Below are 8,691 nucleotides of genomic sequence, written 5' to 3' on the forward strand. Positions count from 1 at the left end.
CTGGTCTGTCATATTATAATAGAGACAGTAGATCAAGCTTGTCTGTCATAATATAATAGAGACAGATCTATCTGGTCTGTCATAATATAGTGGAGACAATAGATCAAGCTGGTCTGTTATAATATAATAGAGAAAGTAGATCTAGCTGGTCTGTCATAATATAATAGAAACCGTAGATCTAGCTGGTCTGTCAAAATATAATAGAGACAGGAGATGTAGCTGGCCTGTGATATTTTAATAGAGAAAGTAGATGTAGCTGGTCTGTCAAAATATGATAGAGACAGATCTAGCTGGTCTGTCATAATATAGTGGAGACAATAGATCAAGCTGGTCTGTTATAATATAATAGAGACAGTAGTACAAGCTGGTCTGTCATAATATAATATAGACCGTAGATCTAGCTGGTCTGTCAAAATATAATAGAGACAATAGATCTAGCTGGTCTGTCATATTAGAATAGAGACAGTGGATCTAGTTGGTCTGTCAAAATATAATAAAGAGAGTAGATATAGCTGGTCTGTCATATTATAATAGAGACAGTAGATACAGCAGGTCCTTCATAATATAATAGAGACAGTAGATCTAGCATGTCTGTCATAATATAATAGAGACAGTAGATATAGCTGGGCTGTTATATTATAATAGAGACAGTAGATCTAGCTGGTCTGTCATAATATAATAGAGACAGTACATGTAGCTGGTCTGTCATAATATAAATGAGACAGTAGATATAGCTGGTCTGTCATATTATAATAGAGACAGTAGATCTAGCTGGTCTGTCAAATTATAATTGAGACAGTAGATCTAGCTGGTGTGTCATAATATAATAGAGACAGAAGATCTACCTGGTCTGTCATATTATAGTAGATCTAGCTGATCTGTCATAATATGATATAGACAGTAGCTCTAGCTGGTCTGTCATAATATAATAGAGACAGTAGATCTAGCTTGTCTGTCATAATATAATAGAGACAGGTCTAGCTGGTCTGTCATATTATAATAGAGACAGTAGATCCAGCTGGTCTGTCATAATATAATAGAGACAGTAGATCTACCTGGTCTGTCAAAATATAATGGAGACAGTAGATATAGCATGTCCTTCATAATATAATAGAGACAGTAGATCTAGCATGTATGTCGTAATATAATAGAGACAGTAGATATAGCTGGTCTGTCATATTATAATAGAGACAGTAGATTAAACATTTATGAACATTTGAACATCTTGGCCATGTTCTGTTATAATCTCCACCCGGCACAGCCAGAAGAGGACTGGCCACCCCACATAGCCTGGTTCCTGTCTAGGTTTCTTCCTAGGTTTTGGCCTTTCTAGGCAGTTTTTCCTAGCCACCGTGATATTTTAATAGAGACAGTAGATGTAGCTGGTCTGTCATAATGTAATAGAGACAGTAGATCTTGCTGGTCTGTCATATTATAATAGAGACAGTAGATCAAGCTTGTCTGTCATAATATAATAGAGACAGATCTAGCTGGTCTGTCATAATATAGTGGAGACAATAGATCAAGCTGGTCTGTTATAATATAATAGAGAAAGTAGATCTAGCTGGTCTGTCATAATGTAATAGAGACAGTAGATCTAGCTGGTCTGTCATAATATAATAGAGACGGTAGATTTAGCTGATCTGTCATAATATAATAGAGACAGTAGATCTCGCTGGTCTGTCATAATATAATAGAGCCAGTAGATATAACTGGTCTGTCATATTATAGTAGATCTAGCTGGTCTGTCATAATATAATAGAGACAGTAGATATAACTGGTCTGTCATATTATAGTAGATCTAGCTGGTCTGTCATAATATAATAGAGACAGTAGATCTAGCTGGTCTGTCATAATATAATAGAGACAGTAGATCAAGCTGATCTGTCATAATATAATAGAGACAGTAGATCTAGCTGATCTGTCATAATATAATAGAGACAGTAGATCTAGCTGGTGTGTCATAAAATAATAGAGATAGTAGATCTACCTGGTCTGTCATATTATAGTAGATCTCGCTGAGCTCTCATAATATAATAGAGACAGTAGATCTAGCTGGTCTGTCATAATATAATAGAGACAGTAGATCTAGCTGGTCTGTCATAATATAATAGAGACAGTAGATCTAGCTGGTCTGTCATAATATAATAGAGACAGTCGATCTAGCTGGTCTGTCATAATATAATAGCGACAGTAGATATAACTGGTCTGTCATATTATAGTAGATCTACCTGGTCTGTCATATTATAGTAGATCTAGCTGATCTGTCATAATATAATAGAGACAGTAGCTCTAGCTGGTCTGTCAAATTATAATAGAGACAGTAGATCTAGCTGGTCTGTCATAATATAACAGAGACAGTATATATAGCAGGTCCTTCATAATATAATAGAGACAGTAGATCAAGCTTGTCTGTCATAATAAAATAGAGACAGTCGATATAGCAGGTCCTTCATAATATAATAGAGACAGTAGATCTAGCTGGTCTGTCATATTATAGTAGATCGAGCTGATCTGTCATAATATAATAGAGACAGTAGATCTAGCTGGTGTGTCATAATAGAGACAGAAGATTTAGCTGGTCTGTCATAATATAATAGAGACAGTAGATATAGCTGGTCTGTCATAATATAATAGAGACAGTAGATCTTGCTGGTCTGTTATAATATAATAGACAGTAGATCTAGTTGGCCTGTCATATTATAATAGAGACAGTAGAGCGTCTGCTAAATGACTTAAATGTAATGTAAATGTAATCTATCTGGTCTGTCATAATATAATAGAGACAGTAGATCTTGCTGGTCTGTTATAATATAATAGACAGTAGATCTAGTTGGCCTGTCATATTATAATAGAGACAGTAGATCTAGCTGGTCTGTCAAAATATAATAGAGACAGTAGATGTAGCTGGTCTGTCATAATATAATAGACACAGTAGATCTAGCTGGTCTGTCAAAATATAATAAAGAGAGTAGATACAGCTGGTCTGTCATATTATAATAGAGACAGTAGAAATAGCATGTCTGTCATAATATAATAAAGAGAGTAGATACAGCTGGTCTGTCATATTATAATAGAGACAGTAGATCTAGCATGTCTGTCATAATATAATAAAGAGAGTAGATATAGCTGGTCTGTCATAATATAATAGAGACAGTAGATATCGCATGTCCTTCATAATATAATAGAGACTGTAGATCTAGCTGGTCTGTCATATTATAATAGAGACAGTAGATGTAGATGGTCTGTCAAAATATAATAGAGAAAGTAGATGTAGCTGGTCTGTCATAATATAATAGAGAATGTAGATATAGATGGTCTCTCATATTATAATAGAGACAGTAGATCTAGCTGGTCATAATGTCATAATGTAATAGGGACAGTAGATCTAGATGGTCTGTCAAAATATAATAGAGACAGTAGATCTAGCTGGTCTGTAATATTATAATAGAGACAGTAGATCTAGCTTGTCTGTCATAATATAATAGAGACAGTAGATGTAGCTGGTCTGTCACAATATAATAGAGACCGTAGATCTAGCTGGTCTGTCATAATATAATAGAGACAGTAGATATAGCTGGTCTCCCATAACATAAATGAGACAGTAGATGTAGCTGTTCTGGCATAATATAAATGAGACAGTAGTTGTAGCTGGTCTGTCGTAGGATAATAGAGACAGTAGATCTAGCTGGTCTGTCAAAATATAATAAAGAGAGTAGATACAGCTGGTCTGTCATATTATAATAGAGACAGTAGAAATAGCATGTCTGTCATAATATAATAAAGAGAGTAGATACAGCTGGTCTGTCATATTATAATAGAGACAGTAGATCTAGCATGTCTGTCATAATATAATAAAGAGAGTAGATATAGCTGGTCTGTCATAATATAATAGAGACAGTAGATATCGCATGTCCTTCATAATATAATAGAGACTGTAGATCTAGCTGGTCTGTCATATTATAATAGAGACAGTAGATGTAGATGGTCTGTCAAAATATAATAGAGAAAGTAGATGTAGCTGGTCTGTCATAATATAATAGAGAATGTAGATATAGATGGTCTCTCATATTATAATAGAGACAGTAGATCTAGCTGGTCATAATGTCATAATGTAATAGGGACAGTAGATCTAGATGGTCTGTCAAAATATAATAGAGACAGTAGATCTAGCTGGTCTGTAATATTATAATAGAGACAGTAGATCTAGCTTGTCTGTCATAATATAATAGAGACAGGTCTAGCTGGTCTGTCATATTATAATAGAGACAGTAGATCCAGCTGGTCTGTCATAATATAATAGAGACAGTAGATATAGCATGTCCTTCATAATATAATAGAGACAGTAGATCTAGCATGTATGTCGTAATATAATAGAGACAGTAGATATAGCTGTTCTGTCATATTATAATAGAGACAGTAGATTAACATTTATGAACATTTGAACATCTTGGCCATGTTCTGTTATAATCTCCACCCGGCACAGCCAGAAGAGGACTGGCCACCCCACATAGCCTGGTTCCTCTCTAGGTTTCTTCCTAGGTTTTGGCCTTTCTAGGCAGTTTTTCCTAGCCACCGTGATATTTTAATAGAGACAGTAGATGTAGCTGGTCTGTCATAATGTAATAGAGACAGTAGATCTTGCTGGTCTGTCATATTATAATAGAGACAGTAGATCAAGCTTGTCTGTCATAATATAATAGAGACAGATCTATCTGGTCTGTCATAATATAGTGGAGACAATAGATCAAGCTGGTCTGTTATAATATAATAGAGAAAGTAGATCTAGCTGGTCTGTCATAATATAATAGAAACCGTAGATCTAGCTGGTCTGTCAAAATATAATAGAGACAGGAGATGTAGCTGGCCTGTGATATTTTAATAGAGAAAGTAGATGTAGCTGGTCTGTCAAAATATGATAGAGACAGATCTAGCTGGTCTGTCATAATATAGTGGAGACAATAGATCAAGCTGGTCTGTTATAATATAATAGAGAAAGTAGATCTAGCTGGTCTGTCATATTATAATAGAGACAGTAGTACAAGCTGGTCTGTCATAATATAATATAGACCGTAGATCTAGCTGGTCTGTCAAAATATAATAGAGACAATAGATCTAGCTGGTCTGTCATATTAGAATAGAGACAGTGGATCTAGTTGGTCTGTCAAAATATAATAAAGAGAGTAGATATAGCTGGTCTGTCATATTATAATAGAGACAGTAGATACAGCAGGTCCTTCATAATATAATAGAGACAGTAGATCTAGCATGTCTGTCATAATATAATAGAGACAGTAGATATAGCTGGGCTGTTATATTATAATAGAGACAGTAGATCTAGCTGGTCTGTCATAATATAATAGAGACAGTACATGTAGCTGGTCTGTCATAATATAAATGAGACAGTAGATATAGCTGGTCTGTCATATTATAATAGAGACAGTAGATCTAGCTGGTCTGTCAAATTATAATTGAGACAGTAGATCTAGCTGGTGTGTCATAATATAATAGAGACAGAAGATCTACCTGGTCTGTCATATTATAGTAGATCTAGCTGATCTGTCATAATATGATATAGACAGTAGCTCTAGCTGGTCTGTCATAATATAATAGAGACAGTAGATCTAGCTTGTCTGTCATAATATAATAGAGACAGGTCTAGCTGGTCTGTCATATTATAATAGAGACAGTAGATCCAGCTGGTCTGTCATAATATAATAGAGACAGTAGATCTACCTGGTCTGTCAAAATATAATGGAGACAGTAGATATAGCATGTCCTTCATAATATAATAGAGACAGTAGATCTAGCATGTATGTCGTAATATAATAGAGACAGTAGATATAGCTGGTCTGTCATATTATAATAGAGACAGTAGATTAAACATTTATGAACATTTGAACATCTTGGCCATGTTCTGTTATAATCTCCACCCGACACAGCCAGAAGAGGACTGGCCACCCCACATAGCCTGGTTCCTGTCTAGGTTTCTTCCTAGGTTTTGGCCTTTCTAGGCAGTTTTTCCTAGCCACCGTGATATTTTAATAGAGACAGTAGATGTAGCTGGTCTGTCATAATATAATAGAGACAGTAGATGTAGCTGGTCTGTCACAATATAATAGAGACCGTAGATCTAGCTGGTCTGTCATAATATAATAGAGACAGTAGATATAGCTGGTCTCCCATAACATAAATGAGACAGTAGATGTAGCTGGTCTGGCATAATATAAATGAGACAGTAGTTGTAGCTGGTCTGTCGTAGGATAATAGAGACAGAATATCTAGCTGGTGTGCACTGAAAAAACGCTAGCAAAACCAATTAGGCTGCTTTCCCCCTCTTCACTGCTGCAGTGAATGTTTATGAGTTTGAAAAGCACTAGCAATAATATGGGATAATATCCACAGGACCTTCCTGCACTGTAATTGTGTTTGCTAGCCTGCTGTTAGGCACCACACACAACCCTTTTACAACCCACAGCCTAATGAACAACCCTTCTACAACCCACGGCCTAACACACAACCCTTCTTCAACCCACAGCCTAATGAACATCCCTTATACAACCCATGGCCTAATGCACAATTTATCTACAACCCACGGCCTAACCTACAACCCGTCTTCAACCCAAGGCCTAACACACAACCCTTCTTCAACGCACAGCCTAATGAACAACCCTTCTACAACCCATGGCCTAATGCACAATTTATCTACAACCCACTCCCTAACTCACAACCCTTCTTCAACCCATGGCCTAACTCTAAACCCTTCTACAACCCACAGCCTAATGAACAACCCTTCTTCAACCCACAGCCTAATGAACATCCCTTCTACAACCCATGGCCTAATCCACAATTTATCTACAACCCACGGCCTAACTCACAACACTTCATCAATCACATGACTTCTTCTGTACTTTCTCCTCTCTCTCCTATTCTCGTTAACAGTGCCCCTGTGTGTAACAACCTCCCCTGGCTCTTTCATATGTAACTATGGCTACTATATCCATATCATTCTCAGTGTATAATGTATATCCATAACATTCAACTTGTATCATTGAAAATCTATAGCAGATGGTTTGACAGTGTTCCTGGAGTAGGTGGCGATGTGGTGTGGGTTCTCGGGTCCACCATGGTAGGGATGGACCATTTTATAACAACACTACATAGATGTATATCCAACATGTAGTATTCCACAAGATATCTAGATGTATTGTTTTGTTAAATACATATTGTGTTTTGCTGGTGTAAGGCTAATCAGAAGTATTGTCTGCCAACTGTGTGTCACTGGGGTCATATCTCTTTATATGGTGTACATGGACACACACCTGCACGAAAACACACGCGCACACACTGGTTATTGTTACAGCTCTAGCAAAACTAAGACTAAGCCCCATTTAACTCAATTTCAATCATCTCAAAAAAGGAAAAACACACAGAATGATCTAGGCAACATTAGCTATATTGCTCTGTCTCTGGTGTGATGTCACAAAGGAATGCACTCTAGAGTTTCCCACACTGTTCTACTTCTTCTCTGGCAGTGGAATTCCTAAGTGGCAACACACACCCTGCCAGATAGCTGTATTTCCAGCTTCAAGCATTTCCCTTTATACTGTATTTTAAGACAACAATTCATTACCAGCCAAAAATTACTACAAATTACAACAAATGTTTTTCATTGTGAGCTGCTGCTAGAAACTTATCATAATAATATCGTAATAACATAATTCAGAGCAATTAGCCTTCACAGAAGCGTGAAATTGATTCCAAATATTCTCTGCTCTATTCATAGTATTTTATCTCTGTTCCTCAAAATAAAATATCGTTCATTCAACTTTTTGGCTGATTCAGTGAAATGCAGGGACCTATTCAATTTGCTAGATGACCAAACTGACACGACTTCCTCCGAAGTCGGATCCTCTTCTTGTTCGGGCGGCATTCGGCGATCGACGTCGAGCGGGGCCCTGGTGTACATTGTTCGTTACATCCTGGATTTGAGGTGTCAGGCAGGTCGGCCTTCAGTATCTCGTGGAGTGGGAGGGGTACGGTCAGGAGGAGAGGTGCTGGGTTCCGGTTGCAGATGTTTTGGATCCCGAACTGCTGGGGGAGTTTCACCGTTTGCCCTGCGCCTCGCCCTCCGGGTCGTCCCCGAGGTCAGTGTCGGCGCTCAAGGGGGGGCACTGTCACGACTTCCCCCGAAGATGGCTCCTCTCCTTGTTCGGGCGACATTCAGCAATCGACGTCACTGGCTTTCTAGCCATCGCCGCTCCGTTTCTCATACGTCCATTTGTTTTGTCTTGTTCCATTACACACCTGGTTTTCATTGCCCAATCAATCTACATGTATTTAGTCCTCTGTTCCCCATCATGTCTTTGTGTGTAATTGTTCATTGTTAATGGTGTATGTTAACAAGCAATACTTTTATAGTTTATGTTCTGTGTTTTTGGGCACTTATGTCATTTTTTGTGCCTATTGTTAAACGGAATAAAAGTGCGCCTGTTTACTCTACTCTGCTCTCCTGCACCTGTCTTCGCCTCCCTGACTTCGCCTCCCTTACACAGCCTTAACAAACTGATTGGTGTCTGGGGCAATACAAGCATTCTTTGGGAGTCAATAGTCACAACATTTTACTCCAATGTTTTCCAGATGAAGTCACAGAAAGGTATTGCTTATTATACAAGAGGTATTCCCTTTTAT

Source organism: Oncorhynchus gorbuscha, linkage group LG08 (genome assembly GCF_021184085.1).
Source record: "Oncorhynchus gorbuscha isolate QuinsamMale2020 ecotype Even-year linkage group LG08, OgorEven_v1.0, whole genome shotgun sequence".
NCBI lineage: Eukaryota > Metazoa > Chordata > Actinopteri > Salmoniformes > Salmonidae > Oncorhynchus > Oncorhynchus gorbuscha.